At 36.6% G+C, this 20,775-nt stretch overlaps 1 long non-coding RNA gene across 2 annotated transcripts in view; it reads right to left on the bottom strand.

Moving 5' to 3' along the window:
- Positions 1-1,970: 1,970 nt before the first annotated feature.
- LOC110007561 (uncharacterized) overlaps positions 1,971-20,775 on the bottom strand; it is a 50,670-nt gene continuing 31,865 nt past the window's right edge. The window contains exon 4 of one of the 2 annotated variants that reach the window (XR_016052277.1): positions 1,971-2,374. This is a non-coding gene — a long non-coding RNA (uncharacterized LOC110007561). Of the gene's footprint in view, positions 2,375-5,292; positions 5,505-20,775 lie in introns of those variants that run through there. The other variant, XR_016052278.1, reaches the window with a different exon arrangement.

Here is a 20,775-nt window from a genome sequence, read left to right on the forward strand (position 1 = left end):
TTTATCTTTTGTACAAGGGGCGCCCAACAATTCTCACTCATTAAATGTCAATTTGGATGGTTTAGAGTGAGTCAGGAGGTTCGAAAAAAAAGATTGGAACTTTGTGTTTATTCAATGATACTCTTATGACAACCCATTTTTAAATTTAAGGGACAAGAGTAATTGTAACCTCATTGAACAAAAGATAAAAGGTGCAGTTTGTATAGAGTTAAGACTCTAAACAATCAAAGTAAAACGCACCTTCAAATAGTATCGAGAAATGCGGTTTCAATACTAGAAATCTTCGTGATAGCCTTAAAATATATTTTTATCTTTAGTTATAAAATTAAATGCTTTAAAAATATTGTAGATTGAGCAGATCTATGAAAACTTGAAATCTTAAAAATTGACTGTCCAAAAATGTGTTCTAAGATGCACTATTTCTTAAACTTGAAATCTATTTTTTTCTCATGTCCATACATCTTGATGTCGGTATGATCAATTTGAGGACATTTGGGCATCAAAACACAGAGCTCTATATAGGCTTTTCCAAAGATGAAAAGATCTCTTTAAAGACAATACCAATAATAATTTATATCGGCAAATTAAATTATGGGTAATAAATAGGTTATATTTTAAACAGTCAAAAAATAAATGGGGTTTAAAATATACATCGTCAAAAAAGAAAGTATGTTATAGAATTGTGAACATTTCAAATTTGGCTCAAAAAACTGGGGTCAAATAGAGACAACAAACTTCTATGTTTGTGCTTCGGCTGCCAATACACTTTGTTCTGACTTTCATACTTTTTGGTTCCAAATTTTGTAGCATGAAGGTGATACCTATTATCAACGAGCACTATCATAAGTGAACTATCAGGAACTACTCATCGAATCAGTTAGGTATAGTGTTTTTTTAATTTAGTAGTCACAAAAGTGCATTTTATTGGATCCAATGTTAATGTTTTGTTGGACTCATATACTTAATGAAGTTGTAGAGCCAAACCTAGATTTTCCTTACAATTGCATCTTGCAATTCAAGAATGAACTGAGGACAATAATCATGAAATATGAAAATGTGGGTGCCCCTAATTCATGATTTTATTTAATATGGAGGTTACGAGGACCTTAACTCTTTTGAATTTCACTGCTAATTTGTAGGATAAAAACTGTGACTTATTTCACGTCTTTGGTATTCATTGTTGCTTATTATATGTTTTAGAGTATATATCCTTAAGTATCTAAGTTATAAAAAAGTATTTTTGTTAATGAAAGGGGTTTTAAACTCTCTACCCACCAGCCACAATATTAGTTTAAAGGAAGGGATGTATGTATTTTTGCTTTGTTTGGTTGTTAGATCGATGACAAATTTAGGAATATTTGGATAAATTTACCAATGAAATACTGACATTATTTGTGGATGAATGCTATTGTTGAATCTTAGTATAGTGCTCCAATATTTTTCTAATTCGAGATGGATATTATATCTCCAATTGTTTCAAGACTTCGACAAGGCACGGAAGTACACATGAGGTGCCGCAGCCCTTGCTTTTCTGTATCGGTTTTTATCTAAGGTCACGAATAGGGAGCCGACGCATTTCAATGGGATAGAAACCTTGTTTCAAGTAATTTGTTTTATATAGAGAGTTTAATCATTTTTTCATTAGGTTTCTAACTATTTTTATGCAAGTCTAGTTGCAGTGCTGGCTCTATAAAAATTTTATAGCTCTACACCCCCATGCCCACACAAATCAACCCGAGAATGCCCATTGAAACAGGGTTTAAAAACATTACACAACAAGCATGTTGAACTTTTTGGGTACTTGGCTAAAGTAAAGAAATATATTCAAATCCTTGTCCACTAACAAGAACTCCATGTCATCAATTGGTATAGATAGCCATAAATCATCAACAATATTGAATAATGAGACTACAAAGTTATAACAGACTATTATATTCTCAAAAGATCCTCCACACCATACATACAAAATATAAATTCTCAAGCAAAAATTTCATTCAAAACGTAAGAGAGAAATACAATATTAAAAGATTCGTTCACCACAACTGCCACACCAAATACATTTTCTTAAGCAGCACTCTCAACCACTCTTACATTCTCTAAAGATCTTCCACAATAGCCACACCAAATATATGTTCTCAAGCAACACTCTCAACCACTCTTACATTCTCCAAAGATCTTCCACAATGGCCGCACCAAATACACATTCATCTCTCTTTGCAACAACAACACCAAATACATTATACGCAATCCATGTACGGGGGAGAGAGAGAGAGAGACGGCTTTCATAATGGTAAATGGCCTCAACTAAGAGGAGGCTCGGTCTCGTGTGCTTGATTGTGAAAGACTTTGAGAAAGTACATATGTACACATGAAGCTGCAAACATTGGTTAAACATGCAAATTTAAAGCGAGTTACACATAAAATGCATGGAATTATAAAAAACTTAAGTGACAAAGGGAGAGAGAAGAACCTTATATATCAACAAGCAAAATGAAGACTCCAAAAAATATGAGAGAGAGAGAGTGAGTTAGAGAGAGCAACATTTGAGTCCATAAGGCATCATTATATAATTTCAAGTTAGTTGTCCTACTTGTTCATACAAAATACCCATGTATTTAAATGGCATTATATTTATATTTTTGGGATGATTGCATATCAAATAAACTACACACTAGATATCAAAAGATTATGTAATTATATATAAAAAATGTGTAATTAGGCATCAAAACACTTATGGTTGTAGATATCCAAAGCATATGTAATTAATTGTAGATATCATTTGGGTGTTATTCGCACTCCCTTGGGGTTAATTGTGCTTTCAATAGTGGCACCCCTATACCAAAATAGAAAACGAGAAACAACTCAATTATAGTGGACTACTATGAAAAAGATTCCATGATTAAAACCTATTTGAGTTCTACTCACAATACAATTATTTAATTATAAGTGTTTATGCTTATGCTAAAGAAAAAGGTTGTATACTCAAAGCTAAATAGCAAGGTAGTTATTCAAGTTTTCAAAGTTTAAAAAGTAGCAAACAGACATGAAAACATTCATCACAATTAAACTCGAGTTATTAAAATAGATACAATGCATTAGCTTATAGACAACCGTATTTAGAAACTTAAGCTCATAAATACAAAAAATGACATATCATACCATGTGATACACAAAGACAGACATTTTTGCCTATCATGACCTGTAACTCCATATCCGTAGCACTTTCTTTCACTTGTTCTCTCATGCCTAAGCTTCAAACTTAAATGGCTAGGCCGACCCTTTGGCTTTACATAAATTGGAGTCTTTTATAGTCACATGTGGATTTGAAGCCACAGAGAGGATGGGAGTCACACAAAGGGCAGGGCATCCTGTGTATGTAGGGCTGCCATGGGTAGAAGATGCTTGTATTGCATAAGCCTTTGTTGCATGCCTCATCTATAACCATCTTTGCTCAAACAAACCCATCCATTTACTGATAGAATGTTGCACCGTTGAAATAGGTTATTGTAATCTATAGAATATGTTTCCTCACAGTTGGGCTGTACTTGAACTCCACGATCATTAAGAGCAATCCCCTTTGTCACATTTTTCATCCATCCCTTCACTATATAGTGGTTGAGGTAACTCAATAATATTTTTGAGAAAAAACACTCTAAGCATATGACTACAAGGGATACTCATTTACTCATATAGATGACAACTGCATGTTGCTTTCTCCTCGGTGTTTCTTAATGTGACCATGTGAGCTCTGCGACATACCACATATTCTTTCAAACTAAATGTGCATACCACTCATCTTCCATTTGCACTTCACAAGTAAGATTAATGACCTCCATCAACTTTAGCTGAAAGAAGTTTGAAAAGATAGTTGTGGTATAAATTTTAACCATTAGCTTCTATATGTGAGAGGCAATCTTCATAATTGGTGTCTCGTTATGAGATCTAAAGTTTGCAATGTTTTCATCATAAAACTTTTTGCCAATTAATTATTACAGTTTGCCTACAAATGTAGTCAAGTTGGTATATGAATTCACATATGCCTTGATGGCTTTATTCTTAGCTTCACTTCTTCCACTTGTCTAATTGTCAGTAAAGAAGTAATCTTGTAAATATACATCTACCCACTGATGTCGGATTTCATATAAAGATTGCGACCATTCATATTCTTTAAATCATATGTTTCTATCATTGTTGGACATGTATCTTCAAATATATTTATGGTGGTGCACTGGTCAATGCAATTATAGAATTCCACATCGAAAGCTAAATGTTTGCGCTCAACGTTTTTTGCTCAAACGTTTGTGTAATATTCCTTCCACACAAGCGATGTCTGGACTCTAGAAACACCTTTTTTATTGCAAGGGCCATTGCCTTGTCATGGTCTGTGACGATCGACTTAGGTTGACACCCATTCATCACCTCAATCCACTTAGTAAATAGCCATGTAAAAACCTCTGCATCTTCTTTATGGAGCAAAGCACAACCTAAAAATATAGTATTTGTGTGGTGGTTCACTCCTAAAGGGGCACATAGACATTAGTTTCGTATGTGGCATTGAATATGATGACATCTCATAATAATTCATAAGTAATTCTTTATTTCGCCTCAATCTATAGTACATTGCTTAGGTGCCCATCTCCATCAACTAGAATTCTATATATAAATAACATGTTTGCGACAATCTTAGTAGCAAACCATTAACCCCTTTGCGTCCCCTCCTATCAACTTCATTTTTTATTTATTTTTTGACTTCTGTAAATTTCATTCTTGCAGTCTATATATATGAAATGACAACTCCTTGGGTCATCAGCTTGAGTACTAAGCACTTTTGTTATCTTTGGTGCAGTTATTCCACATGAATTATACATATGGATCATCTGTCTTGTGTGCTTTGGAATTTTGCGAAGTGATCGAAGGAGATGCACTTTGGATGGTGAAGTTAAGGCATGAGAATATTCTTTATTGTGCTTCACAATGATCCATATACCATCTTCATTTTTCTTTATTATTAATAAGGCTTTACACCCTATCCATGTTTGGGGCTGTGACTTATTCCCTCATATTTCTTATGTTAATAACCTTCTTTTGAACATACATACTCACGAGTAATGAGTGACCCCATCTTTCCTTGATCTACGAGTAAAAAATACCTAACACTAAAACCCTTTTTTTTTTTTTTGCATATTTGTTGTAGAAATCAAATGCAGCTTCATGGGATTCAAATTGCATACCCTCTTTTGGGACATTATCATTAAATTTAAAACCTTGAGGGTCAACCTTGTTTGTCTCGTCGGCATCCTCTGTATCCAGACATACATCAATCTTATTGCTACCATCATTATCGAAATCAATAATATCCTCCATTTCATTGTAACAACCAAAATAATCATAGTCCACCTCTGTTGGCTAATCTTCAACAGGAGTTTCTGCTTTCGTACTTATCTTTATCCCACTACCAACTGAATTGCTTCCCAACTCCATGTCAATTGTATAGCTTGTGTCCACTATTTTATAAATATAACATGAAAGAAAAAAGTAATTAGAAGATTCATCTACCAACTTTAAGTCATGTAATTAGGAAACCCCAAAGCTAATAATGTCACGTTTCTCTTACAACAATCGGTATCATTACTCATATTACTTTTCTTTCATTAAATACTTTTTTCTCATTACAACAATCGGTATCATCGCTCATATTACTTTGTAGTAATCTATTGTTACTCTATAGCACTGCTAATGTTATTTAATAGTTATCTTTTTCAAAGTAAACAACTTCATCAAATTTATAAATATTAAACAGGTGTTAAAAAGAACTCATAGATGGTACTACTTATGATAACATGGAACATCTATAGATACATTTGTGCTATTGTTGAGAAAGTATTTTAAAATCATTTAAAGACAACAAATACATATTTAATCATCTTTTTGGAAATACTTATATTTATTAGTAGTCAATTGTTTGTTGTTATATGGTCTAGTAAAAAATCATCACTAGCTATCATCACCACCTCATTACGTTTATCACATATCTAAAGGCAATAAGAAACCTTGTCAAGTACATGGGAAAAAACATAAGTCGCTGAATAGAAAGACAACAATGAATGATTTTCAATTTGTATAAAGGTGCACCTACATTAGCTCCAACTAAAAATAGAATGTATAATAACTAACTAAATTCAAAACTACAAACGTAACAAAAAATAAATAAAAATAAAATCTAAAGCCTTTGTTTTGGGGGAAGACTAACATAATCAAAATCAAATAGGGATAACAAAGTGTCATATACCTACAAAACAAGATAGAGAGAGCCAAGAGCTTCCCAAAGGAACATTTGTTAACACATGCTAAGTGCATCATTTCTCTCTTCCATTTTCTTCTTTTGCCTCCATTTTTTTCAGTTCATGAGTATTTCTTTTGTGTGTGTGTGTGTGCGTGAGAGAGAGAGAGAGAGATGCATAATTGTGGAAATGACATCTGATGCCACAACTTGGGATAAAGAAGTAGAGAGAGATATGATGGAAATGGCTGCATGTAAGGACCCAGACCTTTCCGGCACGGTGAGTGAGCACACGGCGATAGTAAAGAGCACGCGGCGATAGTGAGCACGCGACGATAGTAAAGAGCACGTGGAGATAGTGAGCGCACGGCGATAGTGAAAAGCGTGCGACGATAGTGAGCATGTGGCGATAGTAAAGAGCACGCGGTGATAGTGAGCGTGCGGCGAGAGTGAAGAGCAAGCGGTGGCAGAAGAAAGCGCGGTAGAATGCAACGCCGCGAGTGAACAAAGGGCATCGCCATGAATGTAAGGAATAGCGTCGTACAAAGATAGGCCAGCGCCGTGCATGTACCGCCGTGAGTGTTGTGATTAGACCGTCAGGACTGTTAGAGTAGGGTGGTCCTTGAGGGACTATCTCTTTTCCCACTTTTCCCTTTTTTCCTTCCCTCTCTAAGTGTCACCCCCTTCTTCTTGCCACTTAGAGGTGGCTTGTTGCCACCTCTCCTTCCCTCCTCTCAAAAGTCATTTAAACCCCCCAACCCTCATCTCTCTCTCTCTTAGAGCCTTTCCCTTAAGACTTTCATGAATCACTTTGTGGCTTGAGGAATTGGTTGGAGCTTGGAGAAGAAAGTTGTGGAAGGAAAGATTGAAGGGCACTTTTGTTGTTAAGGTAAGTGGATTACTACATTGTAGTTCCTTAAATGTAAGTTAATCATGAAATAGCATACAAATGGAGATGAATAGTAGTATAAGTGATGGAGGTTCCTGCCACTGTTAATTTCCAGCAATATAACTTGCTTTCGCATGATTACAATGAGCATAGAATTTGCCTTGTTCTTCATGAAAAATATGTGATTTGGTGTTCTTAAGTATCTATTTGAAAATGGGAGGATTATGTTAAGAATTTGCACGTGCAAAGAGCATTTGGGTATCGTATTATGTGGTAATGTGACTATGTTGTGAATTTTCAAGAAGTTTTCATGTTTTTGCAATCCACTTTTGACTTATCAAACGAGGTCCAATTGGCCTCAAACAACTCCCATTGGAAAGATTTCTGAGTCTATTTCAATATTGATGTCACATCTTGTTCTAATTCTTTATATATGTAAAGCTATACTTCAAAACATGCTAGTAGTGTCACTGTGGACAGTTTTATTAAAAATGCAAAACTGGGGTTTCTGATGTCACGAATTTTGACAGACTAAATGAAGTCAGTTTTCCTTCAGACCACCGCCTTTTGAAAGACTTAGGAGAAAGCTTGAGATCACATGTTTCACACTTTCAAAATTCTCCTTAATTTGAGAGTTATGTGATTATTTGTGACAATATGTCATTGTGGATAGCTTTCTATAAAACTCAGAATTGATACCTCTGTTGACACGGATTTTGACTGATCAAAAGGGGCCCATTTTCTTCCAATACTGCCATTCGAACGATTCATGAATAAGCTTAAATTCACATGTTGAGCACTTTTTTAAATTTCTTCTTGATTGTGAGTTATAAAGTAAGTTTTAAAGAGATGTCATTGTTTTTACTGTATAACAAATTTCTAATGGAATGTCTCTATTTTCTCGAACTTTTGAGGGGCTAAACAATGTCCAATTGCTTTCAAAACTCTACCATTTGAAAGATAGTTGTGTTTAGAGTAAATTGGTTTTGGAACCACCCTTAAATTCTAAACGAATTGAAAGTTATGACCCAAGTTTTTACTAAATGTCACTGCTTGGAATTGAAGGAAATGTGACCTCGACACTGAGATTCTGTGACTCTGATAATGTGATCATATAAAATTGATATTGTTATAACATGGGACTGATATTGTTATTATGTGACATTAACACTGTCATTCTGTAAAACTGATGCTTTTAAAAGGCGATACTGATATTGTTATTTTGTGACATTAACACTGTCATTCTGTGATACTGATACTATTGAAATGTGATACTGATATTGTCATTCTGTGATATTGACACTATCCTTCTGTGATATTGATATTGTCAATCTGTGATACTGATACTATTAAAATGTGATACTGATACTGCCATTCTGTGATATTGACACTGTCATTCTATGATACTGATACTGTTAAAATGTGATACTAATATTGTCATTTCGTTATATTGACACTATCATTCTGTGATATTGATATTGTCATCATGTACTGACATTGTCGTGATACTGTGAATATGACATTAGGATTATGTTATATGAATATTGATATATGTGTCATGAACGCTACGCAACGGGTCCTCCATTGGTAGTGAACTTTTTGATTCTGTAGTATGAATACTGCCATCTGACTGCTACGCAATGGGTCCTCCATTGGTAGAGGATACTGTGATTCTATTACACTGATATTATTATACATGATATGACCACTACACAATGGGTCCTCCATTGATAGTGGATACTGTGATTCTGTTACACTGATACTATTATACATGATATGACCACTACGCAATGGGTCTTCCATTGGTAGTTGGACATTTGACTCTGCTACTCTGAAACTGATATATGTGATATGACCACTATAATGGGTCCTCCATTGATAGTTGGGTATACTATACCTCGACCCATATGATAGGAGTGGAGTCGAGAGGTGACTCTAAGTAATAGGGTTGTCGTAGGCACTATGCATCGGGTCCTCCAATAGTAGTGTAACGCCCTCCCACTTGAAGGTGTAAAGAGAGGGTTGTGTCTTGCAAAGCTGCAGCCTATCGAAAACCCCAAAGTGCGTTGGGGATTGTGTGCGTGAGTGAGGGTATTACGAGTGTGGCCCCCACTTGTCATTGTCCTCCCTCCCGAATGAGGGTAGAAGTCTCAAGTTCAGGATTGGCTTAGCCTAACCGATATGGCTTGTACTTTGGGAGTAAATAGATCTGTTCGGGTTTTCTGATTTTAAGCATTCTATATGAACACCGGATAGTAATTGTGATACTGTGATAACATGAATGCGATTGCTATCTCAAGAACAAGTAATACTCTGTTAACTAAATATTACATTCTCTATACCACAAAATATATGATCATGATGCATGATCTTAATCATGATCCATGATCTTACTTTGTGATGCCAGTATGATGTCTGACAAACCATAGACCATGTTATTATATATATGCATATAGGCAGGAATGCAAGGGTAGTGATTTACTTACTGGGCTCATAGCTCATTCCATCTATTTTCATCTGTGTAGAGTGATAATGCTTATGAGTGGCGAGCAGCAGACCGATGACAACATGCGTTAGGAGTTCAGACCAATTCAGGATTCATTTTTTACATAGTAGGTGTCTGGTGGCGTTACCACGTGTTGTTCTGTTTGATGTAATGTTTTGATATGAATGTTGGGCTTATAAGCCTTAAATGATATTGTAAAGACTTTTGGGAGTTGAATGAAAGTTAAATGGTTTTGATTTATTCGGTTTTCAGTGCTTGATGGATGAGTTTTAAATTATTTCTCATGGTTTGCTTTGATTTTGCACTCCAAACACTTGTTGATGCCAGTCCCACCTGAGTGACGTACGTAACCTCTGGTCACGATCCCGCACACCATCACCCTCTTGTGAGGTACGACAGGGGCCAGGGGGCAGGGTCGTGACAGTTATGGTATTAGAGCAGCTAGGATAGGATTCTTGGCCTATGGAGTTTAAAAGTATCTTCAGAATAGTTTTGGGTAGATTAGTAACTAAGTGCTTGTGTCATAAGTCAATGATGACAAGGACCCGTATCAACAATGAGGGTTCTAGCAATGAGAATACAGAGGCCCTCGGGAAAATTTTCAAGACTTTAAGGGCCATGGCTTAAGCTGTGAAAGATTGTGGAGAGTTCCAATTGAGAATAGAAGGTAGAATAAGACCCCCGCCATCTGGAAATGTTGGTAAGAGGGTTCGTTAGCCCTCTAGGGAAAGGGCTCAACTGGGTGCGGTTAAGGTCCAGAAGATTTTTTTGGGGGATGTGAAGGAGAACCAGTGCCCGTCATGCTCATACTGCGGGCTGAACAACCACCTCATGATGGAGTGCCGTCGGAGAATGGGAGCGTGTTATGGGTGTGGCAGACATGGCCACCAAGTCAAAGGCTGCTCAATGATGAGGTCAAAAAAGCAGAAGGTAAAACCTCCGTCAAGATATTCGCAAGGTAAAAGAGATTAGAGAAGTGGTGAGACTCTGAAGACCTCCTGTGGTGGCGTCGAACAGAACCAGCCAGTGCATTGTGCCTCCTGTGGGAAGCAAGGTCACGTGGCTTCCGAGTGCTGGCTGAAGATGAAATCATTCTTCAAGTGTGGCAAGTCATACCACCTTATTAGGGATTGCCATATAATAAAAAACAAGTCTAAGCTAGGAACCCGGGGATGGGCTGTTGCACCTAGAGGAGAGGAAGCTTTAGCCTCAACTTCGGAGACTAGAGGTATGCTTTTGATTTGTGATGTAGAAGTTAGAATTCTAAATCTTGAACATGTTTCCTCTCACTTTTGCTGCACCACATTTTGCAAACAATATGAATGTTAAACCTGTACAACTTGACTGGACTGGTTATCCTCGTATCATGCTACAGTAAACTGCCATGATAAGACTGTAACCCTTAGATGCCCAAACCAACCTGAGTTAAACTTTATTGGTGTCAAGGGTGTTTCCCCTTTACACCTTATCTCAGCCCTTCGGGCTTGCCACCAGCTAGCAAAAAGATGTGTTGGATATTTAGCTTATGTGGTAGAAAATTAGGATTATCAGTCCAAGTTGGAAGAAATACCAGTAGTGAGGGAATATCCGGAGGTCTTTCCCGAATAGTTGACCTCTTTGCCCCCAGTTAAAAAATAGAATTTGAGGTAGATATGGTCCCAGGCATTGCCCCCATCTCTAAAGCCTCTTATAGGATGGCTCTAGCGGAACTAAAGTGTAACAATCCTAAAATTTCAAAAAAAAAAAAAAAAAAAAAAAAAGGAGAAAATATGCTTATAAATAGGTGATGTTCTGTTTGAGTATGATGGTCCTTGGGGACCATCACTGTTTTCAAAAACTTTTGCTTTGGATTAACTTTTGCTTTGCCTTTACTTTTTTCCTTTGCCCGTTTTTGCCTCCTGCTGCTTGCAGCTGGCACGGACGTGGTTTTCGTACGATAAAAGTCTGCTTTTAACGCGACACCTTAGGTATGAGGTAGAGCGTAAGAAAATAATATAATAATACGTTATAAGAATTTAAATAGGGGATGTGAGCACTCCCACCCTAAAACAAAATTTTGAGATCTCTCTCTGGTCGAAACACAGTGAACTTCTCTCTCGAACCGAAATTTTTTATCGGAAGCTCCCTCTCAAATAACTGTGGGTAAGTGACATCGTCTTCCTGAAAAATAGTCTATTTTTAATAAATAGTGATATTTCCGTCTAGAATCTTTATTTTATCAGTTTTATGTGTAAGTGACATCGTCTTCTTGAAAAATAGTCTATTTTTAATAAATAGTGATATTTCCGTCTAGGATCTTTATTTTATCAGTTTTATGTGTAAGTGACCTTATTGTCTCGAAAAATAATCCATTCTTTTTAAAAATAAAGTGAAATAATTATTTCTGCTTATTATCATGAATTTTAGGCGCGATAAATTTTATGCGCACGTGACCTCATTATCTTGAAAAATAATCTTTTTAATAAAAATTGTGATATTTTATCTATGTTAGAAATTTTGAATGCTGTAAATTAGAAAAATAAATTTATTTATTTTTTCGGTACACCGGTGAGGTATAGGTGGACCTGCAGGGATTAAGTGGACCTATCTGGGACGTCGATAGGGATTAAGTGGACCCATCAGGACGCTGATGGGGTATATAGGTGACCTACTTGGGACGTCAGTAGGGTATTTTGTGAAATCCTTTGAATTATGTACTGTCGTTAAAAGTGTTATAAGCATTTCAATTACTCGGATTATACTTAATTATGCAATTATTGAAAGTGAAATTGTTGATGCATTTCTATTAATAGATCTCATTTTGGAAAATATTGATATCTTTCAATCATGATTATTTTTAGGATTATGATGATCACTTACTGAGTAGCCAAACTCATCAAACTATGGTAAACATTTTTCAGGATAACTACGGATTCATTTTGAGTGCTAGTCAAGATCAACCTTAGAAGATACTGTTGTTGTGCTAGCTTTCTTTACTTACTATGTAAGACCTCGCCACTGTAAATTTGTCCTATCAATAGATGTATATATGTTTTGTCCGTCACATCTCAGGAATAACAGTATTGTAAATTCTTGGGGTGTGACAATTACGGTATCAGAGCAATAGGTTTAAGATCCTTAGGAAATTTAAAAAGAATATACTTAAAAATCACATTTATTGTGTGTACAGACCGGGATAAAGTCAAGATCCAGAATAGCTAAAGCCAATATGGAAGGAATTCACAAAGCCTTGGAAAATATGGTTGCTCTAATGCAACATCAGATGGAAAACAACAATCCACCCAAGCAGTCAGTTACAGGAAATGGTGGGAGCAATATCGAACAATTTAAGAAATTAAACCCACCTTCTTTTAAGGGTGCTGTAAACCCACTGGAAGCTGAGGGATGGATTATGCAATTGGAAAAAATATTCGAGGTTATGGAATGTCCTGATGATAGGAAGGTGGCCTTGGCAGTTTTTATGTTAGAAGGTGAGGCACAACACTGGTGGCGAATGGCAAAAGGAGTATTGGTAAAAGAAAATAAAACCTTGACTTGGGAAGTATTTCTAGAGGCATTTAATGAAAAATATTTCCCAGATTTTATTCGAGACCAAAAAGAAATGGAATTTCTAGAATTAATCCAAAGAAATAGGACAGTAGCACAGTACGAGGCCAAGTTTACTGAATTGGCCAGGTTTGCACCGCATATGATTAATAATGAGGCAAGAAAGGTGAAGAAATTTGAAAGGGGTCTCAGGCCAGCTATTAGAAGCAGAATATCAGTCTTGAAATTAAGAACTTATGCTGAAATAGTGGATCGTGCCCAAATTGTCGAAAAAGATTTTGAAGACTACCAAAAGACAAAAAATCAGAACAGTCATGTTAGACCTACATCATCTAATCGACAACAGTTTGAAAGGCCAAACAAGAAGCCAAGGCCCTCGCCATTTCAAAGCCCAATAGAAACATGTAGAAAATGTGGGAAAAATCATGGATCAAGCCCTTGTTATTGGAATACCGGAGCCCGTTTTAAATGTGGAAAATTGGGACACCAGATTAAATAATGTCCTAGCTTACAGACACAACAGCTTCCAAAGCAGGGAGAGATAGCTTCGAAGCCTCAGATGAAGGGAAGAGTATTTGCGATTACCGAGCAAGACGCTCAGGCCTCAAAATCAGTGATACAAGGTACTCTTACTATCTTCCAAAAAGTAGCTCATGTTTTGATTGATCCTGGATCTACTCATTCATTTGTGTCACAACACTTTGCATGTCACTTAAAGGTAGAACCAGAACAATTAGAATACATTCTAGAGGTAGCCACACCGATGGGAGATTCAATTAACACCAATATAATGTACAAATCATGTGTAATAAAGATAGAAGAAAAGGAACTGTTGGTTGATTTAATACTCCTGGAAATTCAAGATTTTGATGTAATCTTAGGCATGGATTGGCTCTCTACATACCATGCGAGTATTGATTGTTATAAGAAAATTGTTACCTTTAGTATTCCGAATCAATCAGTATTTTACTTCAATGGTGTCAAAGAAGACTCCCCATCATATTTAATCTCTTGTATTCGAGCTAATCGCCTCCTTCGAAAAGGGGGTCAAGGCTTTCTTGCCTATATCAAAGAAGATAGGAAGGAAGAAATAAATTTGGATACCACTCCGGTTATCCGAGAATTTCCCGACGTTTTTCCTGAAGAATTGTCAGGATTACCGCCTGACAGGGAAATTGAATTCTCCATTGAATTATTGCCAGGGGTAGCACCAATTTCTAAGGCACCTTACAGAATGGCTCATGCAGAACTTAAAGAACTGAAACAACAATTGGAAGAATTATTAGATAAAGGTTTTATCAGGCCCAGTGTGTCACCTTGGGGTGCTTCAGTACTGTTTGTCAAAAAGAGAGATGGGACTATGAGATTGTGTATTGATTATAGACAGTTGAACCAAGTGATAGTGAAAAATAAGTATCCATTACCTAGGATTGATGATTTATTTGATCAATTACAAGGATCACAAGTGTTTTCAAAAATTGATCTTAGATCTGGATACCATCAGCTTAAGATTAAAGGTGAAGATCTACTCAAGACAGCTTTCAGAACAAGGTATGGCCATTATGAATTTTTAGTTATGCCTTTTGGATTAACTAATGCACCGGCTGCATTTATGGATTTGATGAATCGAATCTTTAGGCCCTTTTTGGATAAATTTATTGTGGTATTCATCGATGATATTTTAATTTATTCCAAGAATCAGAAGGAACATGAGCAGCATGTAAGAATGGTATTGCAAATATTAAGAGAAAATAAATTGTATGCCAAACTTAGTAAATGTGAATTTGGGCTTGAACAAGTGACATTTTTAGGACATGTCATATCAAAGGAAGGTCTATCAGTTGATCCTTCAAAGGTTGAAGCCGTTGTTAATTGGAAACAACCAAGTAATGTGACTGAAGTTCGAAGCTTTTTGGGATTGGCAGGATATTACAGAAAATTTGTAGAAGGATTTTCTCGAATCGCAATCCCATTGACTCGATTGACACAGAAAAATGTCAAATTTAAGTGGACTAGTGAATGTGAGGAGAGTTTTCAAGAACTAAAAGTTCGATTAACTTCAGCACCTATTTTAACTATTCCTGAGGGGAGTGGAAGATTTGTGATTTATAGTGATGCTTCACATAAAGGTTTGGGCTGTGTATTAATGCAATATGGGAAAGTAGTGGCATATGCATCCAGACAGTTGAAAGAATATGAGAAAAAATATCCAATTCATGATTTGGAGCTAGCTGCAATAGTATTCGCTTTGAAAAAATGGAGGCATTATCTATATGGTGAACAATTCGTAATATACACGGATCATAAGAGTTTGAAATACCTTTTCTCTCAGAAGGATTTAAATATGCGGTAGATAAGATGGATGGATTTCTTAAAAGATTATGATTATTCAATCCATTATCATTCAGGAGGCCGACGCTCTAAGTAGAAAATCTACGGGAGTCTTAGCTCATCTAATGATCCAAGAAATGCTATTGTTAGAGGAAATAGTGGATTGGCATCCAACTCTGTCCATTAATGGTGTGGTAAGTATGATTGCCAACATTAAGGCGGAACCCCAATTAATCCAACAGATTCGATTGGCACAAAAGAAAGACCCTCAGCTTATAACAATTATAGAAGAGGTGAAACAAGGAAAGAGAGATGAATTCTCTATATGTAGTGAGGGTTTGCTAAGATTCAAAGGTCGGGTTTGTGTCCCGAATGATGAGAGTGTAAAGAAAGCTATCTTAGAAGAAGCACATCATTCTCGTTATACGATACTTCCCGGAAGTATTAAAATGTATCAGGACCTGAAGAAAACCTTTTGGTGGAATAATATGAAAAAAGAGGTAGCACTATTTGTGTCTACATGCCTAACATGCCAGCAAGTAAAAGCTGAACATCAAAGGCCCGCTGGGTTGTTGCAGCCTTTACCGGTGCCAAAATGGAAATGGGAGCACATCTCTATGGATTTTGTCTCTGGCTTGCCTAGAACAAATTCAGGACATGATAGCATTTGGGTCATTGTGGACCGGTTAACCAAAGCTGCCCACTTTCTACCGATTCGCACGACGTACACTTTGGATCGACTGGCTCAGCTATACATTAAGGAAATAGTGCGGTTGCATGGAGTTCCTGTCAGTATTGTATCGGACAGGGATACTCGGTTTACTTCTAAATTTTGGGCTTGACTACAGTCAGCCATGGGGACGAGACTCGCCTTTAGTACTACCTTTCACCCTCAAACTGATGGACAATCAGAGAGGACCATCCAAACCTTAGAAGATATGCTGAGGGCCTGTGTTATTGACCTTACAGGAAGCTGGGATGACCATTTACCCCTGATTGAGTTTGCTTATAATAATAGCTTCCAAGCTAGTATTCAAATGGCACCATATGAAGCCCTGTATGGAAGAAAATGCAGGTCACCCATATGTTGGGACGAGGTTGGTGAAAGAAAGCTTTTGGGCCCAGAAATTGTTCAGATAACCACAGATAAAATAGCATTAATTCGTGAAAGGCTCAGGACAGCTCAGTGTCGGCAAAAGAGTTATGCCGATAACCGAAGGAGAGATCTTGAATTTGAGGAACGTGATCGAGTTTTCCTAAAAATCTCACCAATAAAGGGCATTATGAGATTCGGCAAGAAAGGAAAGTTGAGCCCACGTTACATCGGACCATTTGAAATCCTGGAAAGAATCGGAGGTGTCGCTTATAGACTTGCCTTACCACCCGAATTGGCAAATGTTCATAATGTCTTTCATGTATCTTCACTACGAAAATATCAGCCCGACCCGTCCCATATCTTAAAATATGAACCTTTACCGATCAGGAAAGACCTATCCTTCATTGAGCAGCTAATTTTGATACTGGATAGAAGGGTGCAAGTGTTGCGTAACAAGGAGATTCCTTTAGTCCGTGTATTATGGCAGTACCATTCAAGAGAAGAGTCGACTTGGGAACGAGAAAACGAAATCAGAGAAAAATACCCCTATCTTTTTCAGTAATCAGGTACACAAATTTAGAGGACTAAATTTCTTTAAGGAGGGAAGAATGTAACAATCCTAAAATTTAAAAAAAAAAAAAAAGGAGAAAATATGCTTATAAATAGTTGATGTTCTGTTTGAGTATGATGGTCCTTGGGGACCATCACTGTTTCAAAAACTTTTGCTTTGGATTAACTTTTGCTTTGCCTTTACTTTTTTCCTTTGCCCGCTTTTGCCTCCTGCTGCTTGCAGCTGGCACGGACGTGGTTTTCGTACGATAAAAGTCTGCTTTTAACGCGATACCTCAGGTATGAGGTAGAGCGTAAGAAAATAATATAATAATACGTTATAAGAATTTAAATAGGGGATGTGAGCACTCCCACCCTAAAACAAAATTTTGAGATCTCTCTCTGGTCGAAACACAGTGAACTTCTCTCTCGAACCGAAATTTTTTATCGGAAGTTCCCTCTCAAATAATTGTGGGTAAGTGACATCGTCTTCTTGAAAAATAGTCTATTTTTAATAAATGGTGATATTTCCGTCTAGAATCTTTATTTTATCAGTTTTATGTGTAAGTGACAACGTCTTCCTGAAAAATAGTCTATTTTTAATAAATAGTGATATTTCCGTCTAGGATCTTTATTTTATCAGTTTTATGTGTAAGTGACCTTATTGTCTCGAAAAATAATCCATTCTTTTTAAAAATAAAATGAAATAATTATTTCTGCTTATTATCATGAATTTTAGGCGCGATAAATTTTATGCGCACGTGACCTCATTATCTTGAAAAGTAATCTTTTTAATAAAAATTGTGATATTTTATCTATGTTAGAAATTTTGAATGCTGTAAATTAGAAAAATAAATTTATTTATTTATCTTGTCTATTGTTAGAAATAAATGTGATAATTCTGCTTTTAGTAAAATTGTGATATTTCTTTCTACTGTTTTGAATATTTAGACATTGTAAAATTCATGTGCAAATGACTGCCGTATTATTTAAAAATTGACATTTTTGCAATTGATTATAGTATTGTTGTAAAATGTTTATTTGTGAATTGATATTCCATAAATTGTGATAATTCCGTATTCTTGAATTTTTATAAGAGTTTTTCTATACATATTAAATTGGCAATTATGCTAGAATGCCTTTACAAACTGCTACCTTTCTAAATTTGAGCCCAAAATATTTGATTGGTTATTTTTGAAATGTTATAGAGAGTGATTGTTATTAATGGTTTAAGTGAAATTCAAATTAATGGTTTCAGTGATATGTTGAGTACATGATATTGCTGCTTTCGAATGTTTAAAAAGATTTAGAAATAATTTAAGTATGCAAGTGGACTCATCCGGTTCGCCGGTGAGGTATAAGTGGACCTATCTGGGACGCCGATAGGGTTTAAGTGGACTCATCCGGTACGCCGGTGAGGTATAAGTGGACCTGCAGGGATTAAGTGGACCTATCTGGGCCGCCGATAGGGATTAAGTGGACCCATCAGGACACTGATGGGGTATATAGGTGACCTACTTGGGACGCCAGTAGGGTATTTTGTGAAATCCTTTGAATTATGTACTGTCATTAAAAGTGTTATAAGCATTTCAATTACTCGGATTATACTTAATTATGCAATTATTGAAAGTGAAATTGTTGATGCATTTCTATTAATAGATCTCATTTTGGAAAATATTGATATCTTTCAATCATGATTATTTTTAGGATTATGATGATCACTTACTGAGTAGCCAAACTCATCAAACTATGGTAAACATTTTTCAGGATAACTACGGATTCATTTTGAGTCAAGATCAACCTTGGAAGATACTGTTGTTGTGCTAGCTTTCTTTACTTACTATGTAAGACCTCGCCACTGTAAATTTGTCCTATCAATAGATGTATATATGTTTTATCCGTCACATCTCAAGAATAACAGTATTGTAAATTCTTGGGGTGTGACATAAAGGAATTAAAAAAACAGTTGCAAGAATTACTAGATAAGGGTTTCATGCAGCCTAGTGTGTCGCTCCGAGGTGCACCCATCCTATTTGTTAAAAGGAAAGATGGGTCTTTGAGGTTATGTATGGACTATCGGCAGCTGAACCAGGTCACTGTGGAGAATAAGTATCCCTTGCCAAGAATTGACGACCTTTTTGACCAACTCTAAGGGACCCTAGTGTTTTCCAATAATTAAAGAAGAGGCCAACTACTGCCTCAATATTAACCTTACCCGAAGGAAATGAAGGTGTTGTGGTCTACATCAACGCGTCTCATAAGGGATTGGGGTGTGTGTTAATGCAGCACGGGAAAGTTATAGCCTATGCTTCTAGACTATTAAAGCCACACGAGCATAATTATCCGACTCATGACTTAAAGCTCACGGTTGTGGTCTTTGCCTTGAAGGTTTGGAGACATTATATTCATGGGGCCCAATTTAAGATATTTACAGACCATAAGAGCCTCAAGTATTTATTTTCTCAGAAGGAGTTGAACATGAGGCAAAGAAAAATGGATAGACCTACTGAACGATTATGATTGTACCATTAATTACCGACCGGGCAATACCGATGTAGTCGCCAACTCTTTGAGTAAAAAACCCTTAATATCAGTAACACATTTGATGGCCCGAGAAATGAAACTGATAGAAGATGCAGTGGAATGGAAAACCTCACTACCCCCTAGTAATGAGGTAGGAATAACAGTGGGTTTAAGGGTGGAACCTCAGCTCTTTCAGCACATCCGGGCAACACAAAAGACAGCCCCCTGGCATATGAAAATCCTGAAAGACTTAAAGCAGGAAAGAAAGGAGGATTTTTCTTTAGGCAGTAATGATTTGTTAAGATTTACAGAACGGGTATGTATCTTAAGTGATGAGAATATAAAGAAGGCTATTTTAGAAGAAGAGCACCACTCTCGTTATATTGTACACCTAGAAAGCACAAAAATGTATTAGGATTTAAATAAGACTTTCTAGTGGAATAACATGAAGAGGGAAGTTGCACAATTTGTTTCCAAATGTCTAATTTGTCAGCAAGTAAAGGCTAAACACTAGAGACCTGCCGGGCTGTTACAACCCATACCTGTGCTTGAATGGAAGTGGGAACATATCACTATGGATTTTGTGTCCTGGTTGCCAAGATTGGGCATTGGGCATGACAGTGTTTGGGTTATTGTCGACCGATTAACTAAGGCTGCACATTTTTTACCTGTCCGGACTACCTATACCCTAAACAAACTGACTCAGCTGTATGTCAAGGAAGTAGTAAGGCTGCATGGAGTACCTGCTAGTATTGTGTCCGACAGAGACTCTAGATTTACTTCAAATTTTTGGAGCAATCTGCAATTAGCTTTGGGGACAAGACTCACTTTTAGTACTGCTTTTCACCCCCAGACTGGTGGACAGTCAGAACAGACTATTTAGACCTTAGAAGTTATGTTGAGGGCGAGTGTTATATACTTTAAAGGAAACTGAGACGACACTTACCTTTAACAGAATTTGCATATAACAATAGTTTCCAGGCCAGTATTCAAATGACACCTTTTGAGGCCTTGTATGAGAGAAAATGCAGATCGCCAGTGTGTTGCGAAGAAGT

This window comes from Amborella trichopoda, chromosome 3 (genome assembly GCF_054954075.1).
Source record: "Amborella trichopoda isolate Santa Cruz 75 chromosome 3, AtrichopodaSantaCruz75HAP2 v2.0, whole genome shotgun sequence".
Lineage (NCBI taxonomy): Eukaryota > Viridiplantae > Streptophyta > Magnoliopsida > Amborellales > Amborellaceae > Amborella > Amborella trichopoda.